At 44.3% G+C, this 27131-nt stretch overlaps 1 protein-coding gene and 1 long non-coding RNA gene across 4 annotated transcripts in view; both read right to left on the reverse strand.

Moving 5' to 3' along the window:
- Positions 1-27131, reverse strand: part of KLRF1 (killer cell lectin like receptor F1) — a 163850-nt gene that overhangs the window by 42387 nt on the left and 94332 nt on the right. The gene's annotated exons all lie outside the window — the stretch shown is intronic.
- LOC311588194 lies at positions 7413-9488 on the reverse strand. The gene is made up of 2 exons (XR_014776106.1): positions 9190-9488; positions 7413-7561 (listed from the first exon to the last, which is right to left on the reverse strand). It is a non-coding gene; the product is annotated as an uncharacterized lncRNA (long non-coding RNA).

A 27131-nucleotide genomic window follows, 5' to 3' on the forward strand; every position in this document is an offset into this window, starting at 1 on the left:
CAGACAAAAGAAATCAATAAAACAGTTCAAGCTCTGAAGACCTATGAAGAGGCAATGGAAGAAACTCAGGAATATACAAACAATCAGATGAAAGAAATAAAAAAACCAGTTCAAAATCTGAAGATGAAAATGGATTCAATGATAAACACACAGACAGAAGAAAAATAAGAATATGAGACCTCAGAGGAGAAGGCAAGCAACACAGAGCCGAACTTTTCTAAAAGAATCCAAGACATGGAGGAACGAATCTCAGGCCTAGAAGATACAATCACAGATCTTGAAGCAACCAATAAAGAAAATGCCACATCTGGAAAAATTCTGACACAAAACATCCAAGAAATCAAGGACACCGTGAAAAGAAGAAATCTGAGGATAATAGGCATAGAAGAAAGAGAAGATATCAGACTCCAAGGCCCAGAAACTATTCTCAACAAAATCATAGAAGAAAATTTCCCCAATATAAAGAAAGAGATGCCTATAAACATACAAGAGGCCTACAGAACACCAAATAGAATTGACCAGAAAAGAAAAACTGCCTGTCACATAATAATCAAAACACAAAACATACAGAACAAAGAAAAAAATATTAAAAGCTGCAAGGGAAAAGGGCCAAATAACATTTAATGGCAAACCTATCAGAATTACATCCAACTCCTCAGCAGAGACCATGAAAGTCAGAAGGGCCTGGACAGAGATCCTGCAAACCCTAAGAGACCACAAATGCCTGGCCAGACTACTTTTTCCAGCAAAACTATCAATAACCATTGATGGAGAAAACAAAATATTCCATGACAAAAACAAATTCAAACAGTACCTATCCACAAATCCAGCCTTACAGAAGGTACTAGAAGGAAAACTCAATCCCGAAGAAACAACTACAACCAATACTACTCAGGAAATAGATAACTATACCATGGCAAAAACACAACTACACAAACACTTGACTGGAACCAACATCAAACTTAAGACTCTTAACAGTCATTGGTCATTAATATCTCTCAACATCAATGGTCTCAATTCTCCAATAAAAAGACACAGACTAACTGAATGGATGTATAAACAAGATCCAACATTCTTCAGCATTCAAGAAACACATCTCACCCATAAAGATAGGCATTACCTCAGGGTAAAAGGTTGGAAAGAATATTCCAAGCAAATGGTCAAAAGAAGCAAGCAGGTGTAGCCATTTTAATATCAACAAAATAGACTTTCAACCAAAATTAATCAAAAGGGATGAGGAAGGACACTTCATACTCATCAAATGTAAAGTCAACCAAAAAGATTTCACAATTCAGAACATCTATGCTCCTAATACAAGGGCACCCACATTTGTAAAATATCTGCCAATGAAGCTTAAACCACACATCGATCCCCACACAATAATAGTGGGAGACTTCAACACCCTACTCTCGTGGAAGAATAGGGAGTGGGCACGTGTGCTGCCCACTATAGGATGGACACCATAGGGAATGGGCATGTGTGCTGCCCAATGTAGGATGGGGACCACAGAGAAGGTGCATGTGCGCTGCCCACTGTAAGATGGGGACCATAGGGAATGGGCACATGTATTGCCCACTGTAGGATGGTGACCATAAGGAGTGGGCATGTGTGCTGTCCATTTTAGGATGGTGACCATAGGGAGTGGGCATGTGTGCTGCCCATTGTAGGATGGTGACCATAGGGAGTTGGCACATGTGCTGCCCACTGTAGGATGATAACAATAGGCAGAGGGCATGTGTGCTGCCCACTGTAGGATGGTGACCATAGGGAATGGGCACGTGGGCTGCCCATTGTAGGATGGTGACCACAGGGATTGGGCACGTGTGCTGCCCACTGTAGGGTGGTGACCATAGGGAATGGGCACGTGTGCTACCCACTGTAGTGTGGTGACCATAAGGAATGGGCATATGTGCTACCCACTGTACGATGGTGACCATAGGGAGTAGGCACGTGTGCTGCCCATTATAGGATGGTGAGCATAGGGAGTGGACATGTGTGCTGCCCATTGGAGAATGGTGACCATAGGGAATGGGCACGTGTGTTGCCCACTGTAGGATGGTGACCATAAGGAGTGGGCACGTGTGCTGTCCATTTTAGGATAGTGACCATAGGGAGTGGGCACATGTGCTGCCCACGGTACGATGGTGACCATAGAGAATGGACACGTGTGCTTCCCACTGTAGGATGGGGACCATATGGAATATGCACGTGTGCTACCCACTGTAGGATGGAAACCACAGGGAATGTGCACCTGTGCTGCCCACTGTAGTGTGGTGATCATAGGGAATGGGCACGTGTGCTGCCCACTGTAGGATGGGAACCATATGGAATGTGCATGTGTGCTGCCCACTGTAGGATGGTGACCATAGGGAGTGGGCACGTGTGCTGTGCACTGTAGGATGGTGACCATAGGGAATGGGCATGTGTGCTGCCCAATGTAGGATGGGGACCACAGAGAATGTGCATGTGCGCTGCCCACTATAAGATGGGGACCATAGGGAATGGGCACATGTATTGCCCACTGTAGGATGGTGACCATAAGGAGTGGGCAGGTGTGCTATCCATTTTAGGATGGTGACCATAGGGAGTGGGCATGTGTGCTGCCCACTGTAGGATGGGGACCATAGGAAATGTACACCTGTGCTGCCCATGTAGGATGGTGACCATAGGGAATGGGCACGTGTGCTGCCCACTGTAGTGTGGTAACCATAGGGAATGGGTACGTGTGCTTCCCACTGTAGGATGGGGACCATACAGGATGTGCACGTGCGCTGCCCACTATAGGATGGGGACTACAGGGAATGGGCACCTGAGCTGCCCACTGTAGGATGGTGACCATAGGGAGTGGGCACGTGTGCTGTGTACTGTAGGATGGTGACCATAGGGAATGGGCACTTGCGCTGCCCACTGTAGGATGGGGACCATAGGGAATGTACACCTGTGCTGCCCATGTAGGATGGTGACCATAGGGAATGGGCACATGTGCTGCCCACTGTAGTGTGGTGATCATAGGGAATGGGCACGTGTGCTGCCCACTGTAGGATGGGAACCATATGGAATGTGCATGTGTGCTGCCCACTGTAGGATGGTGACCATAGGGAGTGGGCACGTGTGCTGTGCACTGTAGGATGGTGACCATAGAGAATGGGCACATGTGCTGCCCACTGTAGGATGGGGACCATAAGGAATGGGCACGTGTGCTGTGCACTGTAGGATGGTGACCATAGGGAATGGGCACTTGCGCTGCCCACTGTAGGGTGGTGGCCACAGGGAATGGGCACCTGTGCTGCCCACTGTAGAATGGGGACCATAGGAAATGGACACGTGTGCTGCCCACTGTAGGGTGGTGACCATAGGGAAAGTGCATGTGTGCTGCCCACTCTAGAATGGGGACCATAGGGAATGTGCATGTGTGCTGCCCACTGTAGGATGGGGACCATAGGTAATGGGCACGTGCGCTGCCCACTTAAGGATGGTGACCACAGGGAATGGGCACGTGTGCTGCCCACTGTAGGATGGTGACCATAGGGAATGGGCATGTGTGCTGCCCACTGTAGGATGGGGACCATGGGGAATGGGCAGGTGTGCTGCCCACTGTAGGATGGGGACAATACCGAATTAGCACATGTATTGCCCACTGTACGATGGTGATCATAGGGAGTGGGCACGTGTGCTGCCCATTGTAGGATGGTGACCATAGGGAGTGGGCATGTGTGCTGCCCATTATAGGATAGTGACCATAGGGAGTGGGCACGTGTGCTGCCCACGGTAGGATGGTGACCATAGAGAATGGACATGTGTGCTTCCCACTGTAGGATGGGGACCATATGGAATATGCACGTGTGCTAGCCACTGTAGGATGGGGACCACAGGGAATGTGCACCTGTGCTGCCCACTGTAGGATGGTGACCATAGGGAATGGGCACGTGTGCTGCCCACTGTAGGATAGTGACCATAGGGAGTGGGCACGTGTACTGCCCATTATAGGATGGTGACCATAGGGAGTGGACATGTGTGCCTCTCATTGGAGAATGGTGACCATAGGGAATGGGCACGTGTGCCGCCCACTATAGAATGGTGACCATAGGGAGTGGGCACGTGTGCTGCCCACTGTAGGATGGGCACCATAGGGAATGGGCATGTATGCTGCCCAATGTAGGATGGGGACCATAGGGAATGGGCACATGTGCTGCCCACTGTAGGATGGGGACCACAGAGAATGTGCACGTGTGCTGCCCACTATAGGATCGTGACCATAGGGAATGGGCACGTCTGCTGCCCACCCTAGGATGGTGACCATAGGGAATGGGCACATGTATTGCCCACTGTAGGATGGTGACCATAAGGAGGGTGCACGTGTGCTGACCATTGTAGGATGGGGACCACAGTTAATGTGCACCTGTGCTGCCCACTGTAGGATGGTGACCATAGGAAATGGGCACGTGTGCTGCCCACCGTAGATAGGTGACCATAGGAAATGGGTACGTGTGCTTCCCACTGTAGGATGGGGACCATTCGGGATGTGAACGTGTGCTGCCCACTGTAGGATGGGGACCACAGGGAATGTGCACCTGTGCTGCCCACTGTAGGATGGTGACCATAGGGAATGGGCACGTGTGCTGCCCACTGTAGTGTGGTGATCATAGGAAATGGGCATGTGTGCTGCCCACTGTAGGATGGTTAACATAGGGAGTGGGCACGTGTGCTCTGCACTGTAGGATGGGGACCATAGGGAATGGGCACGTGTGCTGTGCACTGTAGGATGGGGACCATAGGGAGTGGGCACGTGTGCTGCCCACTGTAGGATGGGGACCATAGGGAGTGGGCACGTGTGCTGCCCACTGTAGGATGGGGACCATAGGGAATGGGCATGTGTGCTGCCCACTGTAGGATGGGGACCATAGGGATTGGGCATGTGTGCTGCCCACTGTAGGATGGGGACCATAGGGATTGGGCACGTGTGCTGCCCACTGTAGGATGGGGACCATAGGGATTGGCCATGTGTGCTGCTCACTGTAGGATGGGGACCATAGACAAATGTGTAATGGAAGGACAGCTAATGCAGTGTCTCAGTACTTTTCATTTAATTTTCCAGTGACACTTGACCTGCTCTGAAAGTCTACTTCTTACAATCTAGGAAGACAGAGCACTTTATATGATATTGTGGTCACTCTAATCTTAGGTATCCAGGAAGGTCAAAGGTGCTAATCTCCCCCTACCCTTTTTTATATGATGTTTCTCTGTGTGTAAACATGGTTCTTCTGAAACTTGCCTTGTTGCCCAGACTAGCCTTGAACTCAGAGAGATCCACTTGCCTATGCTACCCAAGTGCTGGGATTAAAGATCTGCACCAACACACCTGGTTCAGAGGTTCTTTTTATAAGCTGTTTCCACTTAAAGAGCCTTTTCTACCACTGTTAATGATTTCACAAATAACCCCATGCAGTAATTTGTCCTTGACTCTTAGGAGTTGTAGGGAAGCAGTGATGTTAAAAGCCAACTTCATTGCTTGAAAAACATATTTTACTGGACACTAAAGAATTATATCCAATACTCATATTCACCTATTTGAAACATGGGAGAGTGACCCATTGGCCCACTGAAAATTATTTTGCTTACTACTTGGGCCAGGCACATCCATGCCACAGCATATGTTAGGGGTCATGTAGTCACAGGAGGCAACGCTCTACTGCTCCCTTGGATTCCTGGGATACAGGTCAGGTGGTCAGGCTTATATGATAAGAGCTGTTAAGAACAACGGTTGCCAGATGGATTGCACGGTCAAACAAATGGTTCACTGGGAAGGCCCAGGCTGCCCCTGCCTATTATCTGTAGTCAGGAAAAGGAGAGATTAGCAAAGGTTGACCTGTCCTGGAACCATGTTCAACAGCATGTCCTCAGAGGAAAGACATTATTGTCAGCTGCAACTAAGGATATTGACATGTAACTTCCACAGTTACTATTTTGTTTTTAAGGACAGTTCTCTTACTGAGCCTGGAGCTCATAGATTAAGCTCAGCTAAGGGATCAGCAAGTCTGAAGGGCTCACCAGTCTCTACCCCTCTGGAAGTAAGTTCAGGAGCTCAATGTACTAGACCTTGCTTTCCTATATAGGTTCTGAAGAGCAGAAGTTACATCCTCACACTTATGTGGCAAGCATTTTTCTGACTGAGCAGGCTCCCCAGCCCTAAAGATGATCTTTAAACATATAGAGTTTCTTCTCTTCCTTTTGAAAGAAATAGCTGTGTATAAAAGCTGTTAGGAATTGTTTCAAGAACTGGCTCCATTGTCCATTCATGATTATGAACTTAGTGAATGGATTATAAAACTTGTGTGAAATGTGATGTCTTCTGTGGTCATATGGTTGGTACAAGAGTGGTAATAGTTTTGTGGTAATAGGACTCATTAAAGAATAAAAAAGCTAGCAGGCTAAAATCCACTAGTAAGTGAGTACATACCATGTGTGTCTTTCTAAATCTGAGTTACCTCACTCAGGATGATCTTTTGTACTTCCACCCATTTGCCTGCAAATTTCATGGTTTCTTTGTTTTACATCCTTACATGGACTCAGCCTATGGGTACCTCAGGCTTCATATGGGTCATGAAGTAAGGGAAACAGAAGCGCTTTCTGGCATGGGTTCTTTTGCCAGGTTTTCAATTACTTCTGTGCGGTGGGACTGCCTTGCCAGGCCACAAGAGAAGAAGATGGCCTCAGTGATGGTGGGACTAGATGAACTGAAGTTGGGGATAAGGGAGCTCCCCTTTTCTAGGAATAGGAGAGGAGGTGGAGGAGAGGGAAGGAGGATAGGATTGGGGGCTGAGGAGGGATGGGCTACCACCATGATGTACAGAAAAGAAAGAAAGAAGGAAAGGAAGAAAAAAAAGAGAAAGAAGAAGGTAAGGAAGGATGAAAGAGAAAGAAAGACAGAAATTGAAAGAAAGAAAACAAAAGAAAAGAATCTAGCAGGATACTGATGTCCAACACCTGCAATCCCAGCACTGGAGAGGCAGAGGCCTGGAGGATCAGGCACAACTCAGGCTATGTAAGACACTGTCTCAAAAAGCCAAGAAAACAAAATAATCTCATAGGCTTTTCTTGCTCTGCCTATGGTAACTCAGGTAGCTATTGGGGGCATGGAGGATCTCGTCCTCACAGATAAGCACTGGGGGAGCCAGGAATGTTAAAAACGCAGACTTCTCTATCCAAAGGAAGAGATGTATGAACTATTTTTTACCCGGAAGTCTGAGAATAGATGTGATTAATGTGATCTCTATGTTATCTCTATGACCAGGCCATCCTGGCTTCCCCAGAAATTTCCTCCCTATACCCTTATTTTGATCCAGCCTGGATTTGTTGTTGCCGAAAAAGTATTGTTCCTGGAGGAGGGCACAAAATCCCACTGTTAGCAGTAGTCAGGAGACACAATCTTCTTTAATTTAGGATGACTGCAAGAAGAAAAGAATCGATCTGAAATTTCCTTGAGGTTTTCTGAGAGCTGGTGAGACAGATTAACTGATTCAAAGAAGCCTTCCATCCAGCTATTTTATTCCTGAACAGTGGGCTGGATGAAAACATAACATATATAGTTATATACAGGACACAACACTTTAGAATTGTAATAATATGTTACCAACTTATACATTTACTGTATGACTGTTCACTAGTTTAGAAAATGTCTATTTTAAGCACACACATATACACTATATATATATATATAGTGTGTGTATATATACACACATATATATATAGTATATATACACACACAGGGGTGTGTGTGCATATGTGTGTGTGAGAGAGAGAGAGAGAGAGAGAGAGAGAGAGAGAGAGAGTCAAATGTGGGATGTGCCCTCCTACAGCTATGTATATATGCTGTATAAGCTCCATTGCCTGTTATGCCTATGGCAGCCTATGTCTCATATGCATTGTTTCTCAGTTGCAGCAAGTGACAGGGTCTGTGTTATCTAGGGGTAATGAAGTGCCCTCTGTCCTGCCATGGCAGATTGAAACTCTTGTAAAAACATGCAATGAAATAAGGCTTCTCTCCCTGAGTTGTTTTTGTCAGGTATTTTATCATAGCATTGAGATGGGTAACTAATACATCATCTTTCTGCATTTTTCAGTTACCCAGATCCTGAAATCTGTTTCCAGTTACCAATCTTAATGGGAGAGATTTGTGCTCCCCTTCATGGAATACTGTGCTACTGTTGGTCTTTCATGGATATTCTTTTTCAAGTTGAAGTCTATTTCTCTTATTCTTAGTTTACATCTATTGATGATTGTTATTTAACTTTTTAGATGAGTGTGTTAAACTGCGTTAATTGATTTTGGTTTTGAGTTTGATGATTTTAACTGGCCCATAATTGAATATGCACATGCAATGTGGTATCATGTTTCAACACATGTATACCATGGATGGTGATCACATTAGGTCATTATCCTATCACCTCACACATTTATTGTTTTTTCTTGGTGAAAACATTCAAAACCTTCTTCCACCTACATTGAACCTGCATACCTAAAAGACATCCTACTTCATCTTGCTGTATACTCATGTTGAAGCATGCTGCTATTGAATCTGTAGTACCTCACTGTGGACTTTTGTGTGTATATATTAGGATAGTGCTCTGTAAATTTTTGAGGGAGGCTGGGGTGAGTCTGCTCACCTCAGTGAACCTAATCTAGACCATCTGTCACAGATACAGCTTTGCATCTTTAGTGATTCTATAACCTGACAAGTTGAAAATCAGTGTTAAACTCAGCTAGAAAGACAGATGTGACACAGATACTCATGTGACACAGACACTAAATGGCAGATCTGTCTGTCATCCAAATTTAGGTCTACCTCTAGTCCATTCACCACTCTGCTGAGCAATTCTCCGAGAGTAACAAATGGAGCTCTCCATTTCCCTTTAGCAGTCTAGGGTACTAGATTCCCAACTCTCTCCAGGAACCATGAAGATTTTTACATAGCAATATCTCATTTTGTAGTAAAATGGCCTTTCACAAACTCAACTCCTGCTTAAAATGCCCAAATACTTACAAGAATTTATAAGGAGGGAATTAAGAAAGGGAAAGCTATCAAACAGTCACAGAACAAAGTTATTCTAATTTCCTTCCTGTAGTAAACACTATGATCAAAAATAACCCAGGTAGGAAGGGGTTTATATTTGGCATGTAAGTCCTAATCACTCTAATCACTGGCCATGATTGAGGGAAGCCAAGGCCAAGAAAAAAGCTGGGGAGGAACCTGAAGACGGAAATTGAAGCAGAGACCATGGAGGAATTCTGTTTACTGACTTGCCTCCCAAGGCTTTCCCAGGCTTCTTATGTAACACAAGACCACTGCCAAGAGTGGGCTGTACCCTCCTGGAATGATGATAAATGAAGAAACTATTCAACAGATTTGTCTATAGGTCAATCTTATGAAACCTCTGAGATGAGGTTGTCTCCTCCCAGATTGTTATCCAGTTGACAGAAACCTAACCAGCACAAAATGTGTTGTGCAACAATACAGAAAACACAATATGAAAATGTTTTTGTCAGTGGTGTGGGGACAGAAAGATAGTGCCCACTGTCACCTTCATCAGGTAACAACAGCAAGTCCAGCGCCATAACAGTGATATCACATCTGTATGTTGCCTGCACCCTGGGCCAGAGAGGCGGCTCATTGCTTGAGAGCACTTGTTTATGCTGCAGAGCAGGGTGCAATTCTCAGTACACATATGTCGGTTCATGCACATCTTTTGGCCTCTCATATACTTATGTGGTGCATAGACATACAGGCAGGCAGAACTCTTATTCACACAAAAATTTTAAATAAAAATATTAAAGACTTGAAAGCAAAGAAAATTCTTATTGGACCATTAAATATCTAGTATATTGGCCTTTGAAAACAAAACAAAACTTCAGGAGTGGTACTGAGGGAGTAGGAGTCAGACATACCTCTAGTAAACAGGCGGATAGGAAGAGGAGCCACACCTAAGTAATAAGATGGCCAACTTCCAAGATGGCAGCTTCTTCCTCACTCTCTTGACTGAGACAAAAGCCTGGCAGCTAAAAGTAAAGGTCCTGAACGCTTTTAATCTGGCCAGTAGCACACCTGCTCTTCCACAAGCCCACCTGACAACATCAAGACGGATCCTTCTTCCCAGTCCAATTCCCTACCTGCTTCTGGCCTCTCCTTTCTCCTCTTCCATTCTCTCCTCCCTTCCTCCCTCTCACCATCTCCCTCCCTCCTCCTTCTCCTCCTGTTCTCTCTCTCTCTCCATTCCTATCCCACTCTCTCTCTTCCTTCCTCCCCAATCCTCCTGCCCACAACTCCCCTCCCTCTTTCACCCTCCAGGTCACTAGAAGTCATTTATTTAATGAGCCATTCTAAAATCCTGCTGGAGCATGGCCAGGCGGCAAACTGGAGCCATCTGGAGACTGACTTTTCCTGTTCCTTTACTTGTTTACTTTGTGTTTCATTTGCCGTTCCAAGCTCTCTGACTTAGAAATGAAATTTAACACCAGCAAACTTCACTGGAATCTTAGGGGCTTTTAATTCTTCTGTACATGGAGGCCTGTTCCTCCACCTCCAGAACTCTGAGCCACAGATAAGTACTAGACTTTCTTCTGCACCACAGTGGATCCTGGCCCAGGGACAAGGACAGACTGAAATCTAGCGCAGCGACAAGGACCTCTGGTCCTTTTCTTATAACAGACCTGCAGCAGTTCTGGGAATCAGAGAACCCTGTGGAAGCTGAGACCTATTCAGACTTCTGGACTGAGTTGAGGAGATATATGGTTGAGGAGAAGCACAGGGACATTTAGGAAATAAGGCTACACTGTGTGACAAAGTAAATGTGAGCACAAGCACACCTTCACTTGTGCAGAACCACAGAAGGGACATAGTCAAGAGCAAGACTGGCACAGATTCATAGCAGCATCCATATTTATTTCTACAATGGGCTTGTGTGCTGCCCACTGTAGGATGGGGACCATAGGGAGTGGGCATGTGTGCTGCCCACTGTAGGATGGGGACCATAGGAAGTGAGCACATGTGCTACCCACTGTAGGATGGTGACCATAGGGAATGGGCACGTGTGCTGCCCACTGTAGGATGGCGACCATAGGGAGTGGGCACATGTGCTGCCCACTGTAGGATGGGGACCATAGGGAATGGGCATGTGTGCTGCCCACTGTAGAATGGTGACCATAGGGAATGGGCACGTGTGCTGCCCACTGTAGGATGGTGACCATAGGGAATGGGCACGTGTGCTGCCCACTGTAGGATGGTGACCATAGGGAACGGGCATGTGTGCTGCCCACTGTAGGATGTGACCATAGGGAGTGGGCATGTGTGCTGCCCACTGTACGATGGGGACCACAGGGAGTGGGCACATGTGCTGCCCACTGTAGGATGGTGACCATAGGGAATGGGCACATGTGCTGCCCACTGTAGGATGGGGACCATAGGGAATGGGCATGTGTGCTGCCCACTGTAGGATGTTGACCATAGGGAATGGGCACGTGTAATGCCCACCGTAGGATGGGGACCATAGGGAATGGGCACGTGTGATGCCCACCGTAGGATGGTGACCATAGGGAATGGGCACGTGTGCTGCCCACCGTAGGATGGTGACCATAGGGAGTGGGCACGTGTGCTGCCCACTGTAGGATGAGGACCATAGGGAATGGGCACGTGTGCTGCCCACCGTAGGATGGTGACCATAGGGAATGGGCACGTGTGCTGCCCACCATAGGATGGGGACCATAGGGAATGGGCACATGTGCTGCCCACTGTAGGATGGAGACCATAGGGAATGGGCACGTGTGCTGCCCACCATAGGATGGAGACCATAGGGAATGGGCACGTGTGCTGCCCACTGTAGGATGGTGACCACAGGGAATGGGCACGTGTGCTGCCCACTGTAGGATGGGTACCATAGGGAATGGGCACGTGTGCTGCCCACTGTAGGATGGGGACCATAGGGAATGGGCATGCATGATGCCCTGAAGAGAAGATAAACATGTTTTTGTGTAGATCCCAAGTGTGGGATGGGGAACAGACTCGTGAGAATATTTTACCATTTAGAAGTTGAACCACTTCGTGGGGGAACTTGGATGTTGCCTGCTGAAAACATTCTAGTAGAGACTCTGAGAGGATATATATATATATTCCTAGTGAAATAAAACAGAGTGGCCAATTGGATTAAAAGATAGAACCTGCTCCAAGAAACACACCTTGTCATACAAGACTGACACTACCTTAGGGTAGGAAGATGGAAAATTGTAGTCCTCCCGCATCCTCCGACTTTCTTTTTCTTTATTTAATTAATTTATCCAGACTACATCTCAATTGTTATCCCATCCCTTGCAGCCTCCTCTTCCTCCCTCCCTCCCACTTTCACCCTATTCCCCCGCCCTATGTCTATGACTGAGGGGGACCTCCTCCCCCACTAAGTGGTTACAGACTATCAAGTCTCATCTTGGTAGTCTGCTTTTTCTTTCTCTGAGTGCCACCAGGCCTCCCCACCATGGGGAAGTGGTCAATTATGGGGCACCACAATTCACATCCAAGTCAGTCCCTGGCATCTGTAGTCTCTTAGGGTTTGCAGGACCTCTGTCCAGGCCCTTCTGGCTTTTATAGTCTCTGCTGAGAAGTCAGATGTAATTCTGACAGGTTTGCTATTATATGTTACTTGGCTCTTTTCCCTTGCCGCTTTTAATATTTTTTCTTTGGTCTGTATATTTTGTGTTTTGATTATTATGTGGCTGGAAGATTTTCTTTTCTGGTCTATTCGTAGGCCTCTTGTATGTTTATAACAATCTCCTTCTTTAAATTGGGAAAATTTTCTTCTATGATTTGTTAAAAATATTTTCTGGGCCTTGGAGTCTGGCATCTTCTCTTTCCTCAATGCCTATTATCCTCAGGTTTCTTCTTTTCATGGTGTCCTTGGTTTCTTGGATGTTCTGTGTCAGGAATTTTTCAGATTTAGCGTTTTCTTTAATGGTTGCTTCTAGATGTATGATTGTATCATATAGCCTCAAGATTTGTTCCTCATCTCTAGGATTCTGTTAAAGAAGCTCACCTCCTTGTTGCTCGCCTTCCTCTCTAGGCTCTTTCGATCCCGTTTTTCTTCTGTCTGTGTCTTTATCATTGTATCCATTTTCATCTTCAGATCTTGAACTGTTTCATTGATTTCTTTTATCTGCTTGTGTATTCCTGAGTTTCTTCCATTGCCTCTTTATAGGCCTTCAGATCTTAAATTGTTTTATTGATTTCCTTCATCTGGTTGTTGGTATTTTCCTGAAATTTTTCCAGTGCCTCTCTATGGGCCTCTTTTATGTCTTCCACCTGCTTGGATGTATCTTCCCGCCTTGAGTATGGATTTTATTAGTTTCCTCCATTAGCATCTTCATTACTAAGGATTTGAGGTCATTTTCTTGTATTTCAATTTTGTTTACATTCTCCAGGTTGCTTTCTTTTGGATAGCTGGGATCTGGAGATGCCATATTGTTTTGGGTTTTGTTGTTTATGTTTTTATCCTGTCCTTTAGTTATTTTGCCATCTCCAATGTTGGAAGATAGCTTCTGGTGTCAGGTGGAGGGAGTCTGAGAAGAGATCCACCAGTTTCCCCAAGATTTCCCTAGGCCAAGCATTCTGATGCTTCACTGCCAGGATGATTTCAGACTCATTAACTGAGTTCACACTGCCAAGCAAGGCCACAGCTCCCAGCTCACAGGGAGGCTCTGGACCAGGCTCTGGGGACTAGTCTGCCTTCCTCCATGTGTCTCTGACTGGCAGGAAGTCAGACCCACCTGTGAAGATCTCTCTCAGTGATTCCCTGCTCCCCTGGTCTTTGGCTCCAGGTAGTGTCTTGGGTCTCAGACTGAACTGAGTCTAGTCACAGTGACCCAGCCTTCTGTGTCTCCATAGGCTCCTAGGCTTTCTGTGGACTGGCACGAGGTGGGTGGAGGGGGTCTGAGGCAAGATATACCTTTTTCCTGAGATTTCCCTAGGACAGGAGCTCTAATGCTTCACTGCCTGGATGATTTCAGTCCCATTTTCTGAATTCGCACTGCCAAGCAAGGCCACAGCTCCCAGCTTTCAGGCAAGCTCCAGTCCAGATTGGGAGGATTGGTCTGTCTTCCTCTGTGTGCCTCTGGATGGCAGGAGGTCAGACCCACCCGTGGGCCCATAGTCAGCACTGTGCAGGTCTTTCTCACCCAGTTATCTTCAGCTCCCATGGTGGTCGGTGGTTCCCAGTAGTTTCTTGGGTCTCGTTCCTGAAGTTCAGACACCACTGACCCTGTTGCCGCCATCTTGGAATCTCCAGTTTTTGTCAGAGGAGTTAGTTTCAGTGTCCTCTCGCAGCAGTGATGCTGGGAGCAGGGCGTGGTCAGGCGGCAGGCTCTGTTCCATGGAGCTACTTTTTGGCATACAGCGGGCTCTGCACGGCTTCATCTCTGCCTCTCCTCCACTTCTTGCCCACTTCTCAGCTGCGCAGCAGTGTGCACCTTGGGCTCGGTGGAGCTACTTTCCGGGGTACAGCGAACTCTAGTCCGCTTCTTCTCTGCCTAGGGTGCTGTTTTGCTACTCTGAGCTGTTGAGCACTCTATCCGTTTCTCCCTGCTGTTTTCAGCTCACCACTGAGACAGAGTGTTGATCTCCACTCTCTGTCACCCACAACCGCTCACAGCTCACAGTCCCTATCAATTGCCACTTCCCGTAGCAATTTTTACTAGACACCAAGGCAATCATCTCTGCCAGCGGTTCCCTGCTGGCCATTCCCAGCTGCCTTCTTCAGCAGCCATCCTGACTTTCAAAAGTAAATTTAAGAGCAGCTCAGATGTTTTCTATATTGAGATATGAGATATGATTGTGCAATGGATGTTGATGTGCTTTTGACTTTTGAAAAGAATCTCTTGCTGTTTTTCATAGTGGTCATGTTAGTTTTCTTTTTTATTTATCTATTAAATTTTATTATTCACATTATATCCCAATTGTTATCCCTTCACTTGTATCTTCCTGTTCACCCTTCCTCCCTCTTTCACCCTATTTCCCTCCCCTAGACTTGTAACAGAAGGGGACCTCCTTGCCCATCATATGATCACAGCCTATCAGGTCTCATCCTGACAGCCTGCTTCCCCTTCCTCTGAGTGCTACCAGGCCTCCCCACATCACAGTCAGTCTCTTCTGTCCACAGAACTCATAGCCACCAAAGTGGGCAGTTTTCCTTTGCTTAGTGTCCTCACTAACATTGTTATCTCATGTCTTATTTGATAATGGCAGAGAATGGCTTTGAACACCAAACTAACATCAATTTTTGTGGTGGCTTCTAAGCATATTAGGTGTGTCAATAAACACTGATTCGGATCTGACAGGCGAGTATGCGCATGTGTAATAGTCTCAATTACACCTAATGTTCTTTGCCTGTTGAGACATAGCGAGACATGACTTTCTGGGAGAATTTAATTGTCATAGCTTGAGTTCTAGAGATGATGTCAGTAGGATCCTATTCAACAGCAAGTTAATGCTGGAATGAAAGAGACAGAGACAGGCACCTTATGTTATTGTGGTGTCAAGAAAACGTTCCTACCACCATACCTTTAGGGTCACTTGACTTCAGATCTAACACCCATGTGTGGTGAGTTGACCCATCAAAAAGGCCTCAGCTCATCCTGAGCAGCATCAGAAGGCTGCCACCAACAGCTTCCCAAGAGGCTTCTGCACATTATCAGTTAAGAGAACACGCTCCTCTCGTTTGGGTTCTGATGATGTCATTGTTGCCAGGGTGCAGCAAACTCTGGTCCACTTCTTCTCTGCCATGGGCGCTGTTTTGCTGCTCTGAGCTGTTGAGCTACCATGTGCCAGTTTATCCTCTATTCTTGTCTTCTTACAGAGAGAAAAAGCTAACCAAGACACAATTTGAGCAAATGATTGTTTAAGAAAGCAAAGTAACTCAAAGTAACTGTTCAGTATACTCCACAGCAAGACTGGAGCAGGCGGGCCTGCAGATGGGTGGTGTGCATGGTGGAATCATATAAGTCTTTTATGGTCCCAAATCTATAAAGTCATTGTTAAGTTCCCACCTTAGTAACTTCTTCTGTCCTACAAGAAAGAATATTGAGCCTTGTGATGGCTCATTTGTTAGGAGCAGTGGCTGCTGTTACACCCACATTGCAGCTTCCAAACATCTGTAACTGCAGTGCCAGGGGATCCAGTGCTTCCTTCCTGCTTTCCTGGCACTGCACACACATGGTGCATAGACACACATGCAAGCAGAGCGTTTATACACACAAAATAATCATTATTTTAATTTAAAAATATTCTTAATTGAGGTTTTACTTGGATCATAGCATATGATTCCATTTCTATAACTGAATTTGACATTGAGTGATTAGGCATCTATTTAAATAGAAACTTCATTGTATGCCCTTATGAATTAAATTCAGTTTTATTCTTTTGATTACTTTGGGGAATTTGGCAAACTTTTTTTTTCAAAAGTGAACATCCAAGAGATTTAGCAGGACAAATACTTATTTTAATTTTTCTAAAGTATTATAAGATGACATTTACTTTTTACTAAAATAACCAAGTGTTTAGTTGCATACTTCCTATAGTTTGTATAAGAGCCATAAACTATAGAGAGGTGTGGAAGAAAGAAGTGACAAGAAAAATAAAATGGGAGCATCTGGAGCAGTGGTATGAGATGAGGCCATGTCTTGGTCCATTTTTGTTACCATAATAAAAACCTGGATGAGAATAGACCCTCACCTCTCAGAGGTCAGGAGACAGGGAAGCACAGTTCCAATGTACCAGCATCTGCCCAGAGTCTGCTGGTGCATCACTACAGAGTGAGAGGTTTCACATGGACAGAGCTCAGGTTGCCTAGAATCACTGTCATTACCACAGCATTAGACCATTACTAATTGACTCATTTGGAGGTGTCAATCAAAACAAATTCTTCGTGTCTCTAGCTCCTTAACTCTGGGATTCTGCTGACAGAGTCAAGAGCAAAGAATTTAATGAAGGTTCTACAGCCCAGATGTGAGATGGTCTGGGATCAGAGTGGGGTCTAGACATTAGGACTTTACAAACAGTTTTCTTGCAGCTGCCTGCAATGACCTCAGGCAGAGATCACCAAAGGCCACACAAGGCCTCCAGTGCCCCCCTGCTGGCCTGGGCTTCCTTCTGTGGATTCCTCACTTATAATGGCACATCCGTGTCTGTGTACATTTACATTTACAGAGTAAAGAAACTGGACATGAGCATCTGTAAGAGGCACAGTGGCTCTGGAGCCCATGCTTTGTGCCACTGACTGAGCACTGGGAGGGTCGACAGCAGGGACAGTTCAATGCGGAGATGATGGTGAGGATGGTGACGTCATCAAGATGAGATTCACAGTCAGGAGGCAGGACACAGTGTTTCAGACATGTTTCAGCTTCTTTTGTCAGATCCAATGGTTGCCTGAAGAACAGAAGTCAGAAAGCACTTGTGCATGTGAGATGACAGCACAGCTGTTTTCTTCATCCTTGCCTGTGAGTCCTAATCTGAAGTACAAAGAATAGTAGCTCCTAGTGTTCAGGACTTTCTTATAGTTATCACAATCGCCATTATTTATCCTTATACTTTTGAGAATGTTCTAGATTACATAGTATTTAAGCATAATAGGCACACAGTGACAGCATTATAAACACATATAAACATTGTACATACAACTGAGAGAAACCTCTATAATTTTCTGTTGCATCCTCATTGGAGAAAAATATTTCCTGCAAGATTCTTCATAATTATACATGAAAAGGAGAACTTCGGGGAATTGGGGATGAAATGTCCTTGTTCTGCTATGAACAAGTCATGTGAAAAGCATGTTCACATTGCAGAGCATCTGTTTCCTTAAATATATAATGTTTTGCCACCTCATGTTTAGGGAAGGCATTGAGAAAAACATGAATATGAATACACGTACACACAGTAGGTTCTCAGGAACTGTATTCAATGTGCAGAGTGAACACAGTGGGTCTACAGAATTGGAAGCAGAGAAGAAAAGCACCGCAAATGATGTGGGCCAGAATCTGGTTCCTGCTTGTCTTATCCCAGAGGCTGATGGGTCTTTGCTCTCTCACAGCATTAGTCCATATCCTGAGCTACTACAGGTGGGAATGGGACCAGAAGTCAAGCACTAACATAGGCATCCTCGGGGATGGTTACAAGGAAGGCTGTGTTCAAGACTAGCCTGTCTCATGCAGAGATTGTGACGCATTAGGCAGTAGGCAGGGCTCCCTCACAGCTGTCCCTTTGCCTCTCTCCATTTCTTCTTGGAGGCACTTGGGCCTGAACAGAAAAATTTATGCCACCCTAATGCCCAGAATGCTAATCCAACTATGAACTTCCCTCAACTAGGCATCTGTAAATGTCCCTATGTTTTATTTTTCCATCCTTTAGCTTCTTTCTGCAATCTTCATTTTTTTTTCTTCCTTAGGCCACTCTGTTTAAACTATTGACTTCTTTTCAGAAAGCCTTTGATGGATTCTCAGTCCTTACCCAGTCTGACTTCTGGTGAGAGCTCTAACACTATCTCATTTAATTCCCAAATAATCCTGTTGGGAAAACGTTTACTTTCACCTTGTTTTCCCTAACTGAAAGTCTTTCTACTGTAGTGTGACAGTCTCCAGACTTACCTGCTCACTGTTGTCTAGTCAGAGCATCATTTCATCCAAAGAGTAAAATCACACATCTACTGTGCTCAATACTGTGCCTTACGTGTACTTTTAAACGTACTATTGTAATAGTATGTACTATGAATCAAAATTAAGTAAACATTTTACATCATAGCACAATTAAGGAACACACATACACAGAAAAAAATTAACAGGCACGCACGAACAAAAACATCAAGCCTTCCTATGTTTGAAATTATTTTCATAAGGCAAAGTCAATACTGATTCTGTTTAGAGGAACTCACTTTATAACACACTAAGGTGCAGTTTTTTGCCACAATTCTAGCATTACTGCTTAAGAATTTCTGTGTAGCTGCTGGAGAGATGACTTAGAGGGAACGAGTGCTTCCTGCTCATGCGGAGACCCAGAGTCAAGTTCCAGCTCCCACGAGGCAGCTCACAACCATCTGTAACTCCAGCTCCATGGAATCTGGTGCCCTCTGACCTCTGTGGGCTCCTGCACGCACGTGACACACACATAATTTTTAAAAGAAATTTTATATAAGTGTGTATGTGTGTTAAAAAGAAAGAGAAAACCAAAATCTGTATTCCAGATAGACATTTAGAAATATTTTATCTCTAACTATAAGAAGGTTGTTTAAAGAGTGACCTTTTAAACTCCAGTGTAAATAACACACACACACACACACACACACACACACACACACACACACACACACACTATTATAAAGGGCTGGTGTCTACTTATGTGTGAAAATTTTCAAAATATGTTAGAATTGTCTCCTCAGCCTATTCTGAGCCTTTCAAGAATTTATAAACTAAATTAAAATTACAAAATTTAATTTTTAGTGAAATGGATGTGAACTGAATATTCAAATTAGCTCACTAATACTTAAAAAACAGGATTTAAAATAAACCATTTATCAACTTCCAGATCTTCTCCATTGTACATATTTTAGTCCAATAGAAAATAACTGTCTTTTCCCCTTTAAGAAGTCCTGAATGATTCTCTTTAATGAAAACAGAGTAAGAGACTTAATCTACAATCTGTTTATTCATGACTTGTTTTCTTCTACTAACTTTCTAAAACATCATTACTCCTGTTGGAAGTCATTCCTACCTCGAACCGGCATAATTCTCCCTACATTGTAAAATTCCTATGTCTATATTTGTGTATTTAATAAATTCATTGCAGTCATTAATTTACAAATCTAATTACTCTCTCAGATAATGAGCTGTTTAAAATCCAACTCTCTATTGCTCGGCATAGAAAATTGGTTAAAGTCCAAAGATGTCTACATTGCTTACAGAAAAGTGTTATGTTCTCCTGAGCAATTTGATTTAACAATTTACCAATTCTTCTTCCTCTTGAATGAGGAGCAAAGTAGCTTTTATCACAGAGCAGTCAGCTAGACCTTCTGCCCAAGGTCTGGAAGTTTGAGAAATAAATAAACATTTATTCTGGTATGGATGCCAATGTTTAGGGCTCTTTAGCTTGGATGATCTCCCTAGAGTAATAAAGAAGGCATGGTCTATTTCTGTCTTGTTTCTGTTGCACCACAATCAACTACATACAGTAGGTGCTCCATTAGTACATGCTAAAACATGGTTAATGCCGGCATATGTCAAGGAACCACCACTTAATGACAAAAGATTCATCTTACATTTTTTTTATTAACTTCAGGTGAAGTAAACTATTCAGCATACACATTAAAATAAGCAGCTATTCCACTGTTGAACTTGGCATCTGCCTGTCAGGATCATGTGCACCAGCAGCCTGAGGCAGCATGGCCAGGTGACTAAGAGCATAGGGTTCAAGGTCACACAGTTTCATTTCAGTTCCCAGCACCAACATTTCCATGATGTGTTTGGCTCCCTGAGAGTCTTCATGTTTTTAGGGCTGTCTTTTCAGTCAAAACCATGGAGGTGTAGTGTCTTCATGGAGGGATGCTGTGACCTTTGATGAGGTAACTCACATTTTCTGCCAAAAATCACCTATTATACACAGTAAATTCAGGCCACAGAATTACCTGTTTGACTCAGTCCTGAGCTTTTGTGCAGCCAGAATTCATGTTTCTTTTGGTGAGTTTTGCACCAAGAATCTCACTAGTAAATAAGAAAACACACAGAAGGTATTAAATGCTGAAATGAATGGCAGAGCAGGTTTGTTCTATTTTTCAGTTTAGGAAATTGAGTTATTTTAACAAATCTGAGCTTTGGGACTGAGGATAAAAATATTAGCAGACTGGATTAAGGGACAAGTTTGGAGATGGGATATATGTACTAGAAAAACACCAAATGCATGAATTCACACAGCTCTGAGGTTGCACACAGTCTGATTGACGAGTCAGCCTGTGGCTTTGCTGAGTCTCTCAGATTGCTCACAGTCACACCTGAGCTTACTTATCTTCAGCCACTACCAACCTAAGAAAACGTTTAGCAGACAAGTAAGAAGCTAATTATGGGGCCATTTTAGTTTCCATTGTTACCATCACCTTTTGTCACAATTGTGGCTTTATTTTCATAGTTCTAGATGTATAAATGTGTCTGGGAAATAATTCAGTGTAGTCTCACCCACACAGCTATTGCAAAAGTCACCAGGTCTACTCCCACAGATTACGTATTCCTTCCTCTGAAGGAATGACCTTCTGTGTTTAACATTCCTGGCTCCCCTAGCACTTACCTGTGAGCACACAGACCTCCACGCCTCCTACATAGAACGGCACCCACCCTGTCCATCACACTGCACTCCCTACACACCATATTTGGTAGCTCTGTGTTCCTTGGTAACTATATCAACAATGGATGTAGACAGCAAAATGTACTAATTTTTGAAATGTGGTCATCCATCACATATCAACTTAGCTTTCTTATAGACGATTAAAAAATATGGGTTTCATATGGGGAACAAGGAGAGTTTTGTTAATGAAGATAATATGGAGAAACATCTCTAATTTAATCAGAGTCTTCCTTTTGCTCTCACTTAGCTTCTAACAGTTCCATGTTTTACCATTTTATGAATGGCTTTCTAGACTTGTTGATTAGAACCCAGTATGATACCATTCTGAGGAAAGCCTTCCCATTGTTTTTTGTTTTGCTTTTGTTCTGTTTCTGGAGTTGTGTTTCCTGTGTCTTAGGCTAGACCCACACTCCCTCCTAAGGGACTAAGGATTAAGGTTTCCCTTGAGCTCCTGCTCCCCCTGTCTTCTCCACTTGGTTACCAGACTTACAGCTGTGCTCCACCACACATGGCTTGTTTCTTAATTTCTACAGATTAACATTTAGTCCTCATTTTGTTAGTTTCCTGTTCTTTCTAAATATTTCTTGGTATAAATGATTTCATGCTATTAGTTACATGTTAAAATTTTAAACCAGATGTGCTAAAAGAAATATTATCTTTTATTCTTTTAGCATGGTCCAGAATTGCCTGTGTGTCAATTTCTACTTTTCTGTTCTCTGCAATTTCGTAGGCACTTGAATTGTATGATTCAGAATGCAAATAAACACTAGTGGGCTCAAGACTGTAGACCAGTTTTAGGATGCTGACAAACAATTATTGAGTAAGTTAAATCAATCTTAAATTTTTCTTGATAAGTGAATTAACCAAAACTGAGAATGTATGAGAAAACCTTATAAAAACTCAATAATTTGTAAGCTAATTAAAAATTGGTATATAATTTAAAATTAGACTGAAGTGAGTTATCATGCATGAAAGACAATGTGGGTGCCAGAACACATGAGTTATTAAACCAGTATCTCATTTCCAGGCATGAGATATCCTATAAAATACTTGGAAGGGATACCCGAGATGTCTCTCCCAAACCACACATGCTAGTCTCATTGTTTTTGACTGATTTTCTATCATTAATATATTGCCAAGATCCTATGGCTGAAGAGACCACATGGATTCAGAACATGAATAAACCAATCTGGAATTGAACAGAAAACCTTGGTCAAACCAGGCTACTGGTAAGCTTCCATAATGCAGGAAGGCACTGAGCAGGTTTCTAAAGGAGAAACCATCACTGCTCTTGCCCTCACAACACCAATCAGCCACACAAAATGGCCACTACTGCAGTACTCTGATGAAGGTTATGGGGATACACAACTGGTTTCTTACTTATTTTGAGGCCTCCTGCTCCACAGAAAGAAGTGAGGCCTGGTATTACAAAGAGGTTATAATCCATGTCTATGGAGCTGGTAGGCCCTAAGAACCCACTAGTACTAGTTTGGTAAATCGCCATGCTGTCAGACTATGTTCTAAATATCTATGTTTACCCTCATAGATCAAGGCTGCCCTCCGCCTTGGTCAGAAAAGCCTCTTTTGGCAGTGGGCCCAGGCTGAGTGAGCATGGTGCTTATGAAGGCAAAACCCATAGTCAGCACTTTCAGTTGGCATAGCTTAGGTGGCAGTTGTCAAGAATGGCAGGATTTATATTAATGTTTAATAAGAATAGAGGACAGATTTTTCATCTTGGTGTTTTTGTTTAATCTGGGAGCCAAATCTTTATGATTACAAAAGCACAACACAGTTCTTGGTAAGTACAGTAGTTGTCTAAGGTAAAACCTAAATTTTACCCTGAAGTCTGGTCAGGATTTAGCAAATGTTTTTCTTGCTTCAGTCTGAAACCTCAAGAGCTGAGCAGAATTGGGGATGAAGCAGCCACAGCCATTGGGCAAAGGGCAGCAGCAGGCAGCCCAGGCCGAGGTAGAAGGAGGAAGTGCTCTAGTTGCCTTTCACCTCAACCACTAGCATTTCAGCATTGCCAGAGCCTGCTTGGACAAGCTGAGCTGCAACCTCCTGCTGGCCTGAGCAAGAAAGGACAGGCCAGAACATCCACAGAAGGAATCTCCCCTTTGGGGATAATGTGCTGGCAGGACTCCATCCACATGAACTGCAACATCATGGACTCTTACCCTGCCGTTACCACTCCCTTCTGGTCAGTGGAGTATGCTGACCCTAACCTGGCTCTTTCTTGGAGGGGCTGCTGGGTTATCATCAGGCAGCAGGCTGGCCGGGCTAATGGCTGAAGGTTTACAGAATCAGATACAGGGCTGGGCCAGGAGAAATGCCTGGTGATGTTGTGCATGTTCCTCTCTGGCGTCCTTCTCAAGGGACTATAGACTATAGAGCAGTTAGGAACACTTCCTGGCCCAGAATTAGGTTCTCATCTTCTTTCCTAGCATGTCTGTAGCTGCAACTGCTCAAAAACCAGCATGGAATTAATTACATGAACATGGAATTAATTACAAAATACTAAGACATAGTTTTTCTTTGTTTGGGTTGCATTTGTTTGTTTAGTTTGTTTTTAGTGTGGTGTGTGTGTGTGTGTGTGTGTGTGTGTGTGTGTGTGTGTGTGTGTGTGTGTGTGTGGAAACAGCCTAAGTGTCCCTCAATAGAAGAATGGATAAAGAAACTGTGGTACATATACTCTATGGAATACTACTCAGCTATTAAAAACAAGGAATTCCCGAAATTTGTGGACAAATGGATTGAGCTAGAAATGATCATAATGAGTGAGTTAAGCCAGAAGCAGAAAGCCTCAAATGGTATATATTCACTTATATCTGCATACTAGCCCAAGGGACATGTCCCATGAAAGCATTCACTTACCAGGAAACTGGTGTCGGTGCCACACCGTCCAGTGTAAATAAGACGCCAACAACCACACTTCTTCTCTAGATCTTTACTCAGGATTAAGATCAGTGGGAATGGCCCCGAAGAAGGGAAGGGCCAAGCTTACGTACAACTCAAGGACCAATCAGCTCATGCTAGGCGCCACCTCCTCATAGGTCCACGTCAGAGCAGGACTGCTCATCATCAGATCAACAGTTACCCTTGCACAGCCTTTTGCCATATGAGGACTTGTTTATCTTAGAGAGTGCTTGCAGTTGGGATGGCGGAAGGCGGAAGCCTGCGCCATGTTAAGGCGCGGCACATCGCAGCTCTCCACAAACTGGGACAGAGGGGAGGACATCCCATTGAGACTCTGGATGAGAGAAGCATGGGAGAATAGCAAAGTAGAAGGATCCAGAGGGTCTTAGAAACCTACAAGTAGGACATTATGGTAGGCAGATATGGGCCCAGGGGTCCTGCTCAAACTAAAGTACCATCCAAGGACAATACAGGTGCTAAACGTTAAACCCCTACCCAGATCTAGCCAATGGTCAGAACAGTCTCCACAATTGAGTGGAGAGTGAGAGGCACGTACTCTGGTGCCTCACATTTGACCATGTCCCCTGGAGGGGGAGATCTGGTGGCACTGAGAGGAAGGACAGCAGGTTACCAAGAAGAGACTTGATACCCTATGAGCACATACAGGGGGAGGAGGTCCCCCTCAGGAACAGTCATAGGGGAGGGGAATAAGGGGAAATGGGAGGGAGGGAAGAATGGGAGGATACAAGGAATGGGATAACCATTGAGATGTAACAAGAATAAATTAATTAAAAAAAAAAGAAAAAAGAAAAAGAGACCAGACAGGGAAATGTTCCATTATGATGTTTTTATGTCATTGTTTGCATTTTAGTGAGAAAGGAAAACCTGGCCATTGAGAGCCTTGGACCTGGCTATGACAACTGTCGAAGAGACTGGATTGGATTTGAAAGTAAATGTTTCTATTTTTATGAAGACATAAGAAACTGGACATTCAGCCAGACCTTCTGCATGGAACTAGAGGCCCATCTGGCTCAAATAGACACCTTGGAGGAGCTGGTAAGGAAGGGTCAGGAGTTGGAATGTTGTTTGTTCTGTTAAATATGTATTGTCTTGAGATAGGAAACTGAAAGCTGAGATATGAGGCAGGATCCCACGCCAGGCATCAGGGGACTTGGGGACATGTTAGTGTGTACATTTGAAATGGTAACTCTGATATGAACTCCAGTGCCCCATATTTGATGATGCCCCCTCTTAGTGGGGAGACTTGATGGCACTCAGAGAAAGAATAAGCAGGCGACCAAGATGAACCTTGATAGTCTATGACCATATAGTGGGGGAGGAGGTCCCCCTCAGTCATAGACCTAGGGGAGCGGAATAGAGTGAAAGCAGGACGGAGGGAGAAATGGAAGGATACAAGCCACCCAGGCTTAACATTCCACACACTCCTGCCAACGCAAGAAGCTGTCTGTGATCCTGGCTTCTGCCAAAGGTACTCTCCAGTTAAAACAGCCAACACCCATATTTATCTAACAAGACAGAGAAATGCCTTTCTGTTCTCACAGAGCCAAGATCTTCCTCATTAGCTGTTATTCAAATCTGTCCAGAGCCTTCTACACTGCCCTTGTTATGTTCCTGTAGTCAGAGGCATTTCCCCCTGAGGTAGCTGATCTTAATCACCAGGACTCCATGTTTCTTGACACAGAAACACCCTATTCTGTGGAGGACCTACATGGCTGATTCTGCCCAGTTCTGGGAATAAAATACATATATAAAGCTTGGAGGGTGAGGACTCATTTACCTGAGAAGAATTTTAAGTGGGTCAAAGGAATGAAGTTAGCCACCAAATAATTGAAAAAGTTAGGGCTTGCTTTTGAGCGCCTGTAGCTTTGTTAGGATAAAAAATTATGTAGAAAACTAGTTCCAGTGTAGCTTTTGTCTTTTGTTGTTTTGCTTTTTGAGGGGATTAAACAGTTTCCAATTAACCTCTGCTAAAGTTTCTATATTAAATGTCTCCCAGCAGCCTATGTGCCTTGGCACAGTTGGTTGAGAAATAACAGAAACTTTAAGACATGGAGTCTACTGGGAAGAGTTTTAGTTACTGGTGTCAATGCAAGAACACAGCTCTCACCATAAAAGGATTAAGAGGTAGTTTATTGTAAAACCATTTAGAGTGAACACGACACAGGAACACAGATTCAGGTTACTCCAAATTCCATGATCCAGCATGGAAACAATTTTGTAAAGTTTTATACTTTGACAGAACAAAGAACTTCATAAATCAAGGTGAATTTAAAATACACCGGTAGGCTCATCAGAGAGACAGGGAGCAATAGTCTCTCCTAGGGCCCTCAGGTACTATCTGATGACATTATTATCTTCTGGGACCTAGTAGTCTACTAAGCTAATATATTCCAACAGTCTTTTCTCTACTAGTCACAGGGTGTGTTAGATCAACACAGAAGTAGTCTAGGAATTCAGGGCTAAAGGTAGCCTGAGATGAGGTAGTTAGCCTCCAGACTTGCAGCTGCTGTGCCTATTGACCCCCCAAAAGACCACCAGGAGGCGAAACGGATGCAAGCACAAGAGGATCTTTAGTTGCGGCTGGAGTCTGGCTCTGACAGTCACCAACACAGTGGCATCAGGAGAAGAACATGTAGCTCTGAGCTGAGGGTAATTTGTAAGTCCCTTTCCCTCCCAGTGTGCCCAAAGCAGGAGAGTTCCAGCCTGGCAACTGCTTATTGGTTGAGATATGAAAGGGGATGTTGTGTTTTAAAATGACTGGTTGTGAGAGGGCACCAAAACTGCA

The sequence above is a fragment of the Acomys minous genome, assembly GCF_964271855.1.
Source record: "Acomys minous genome assembly, chromosome: 17".
Lineage (NCBI taxonomy): Eukaryota > Metazoa > Chordata > Mammalia > Rodentia > Muridae > Acomys > Acomys minous.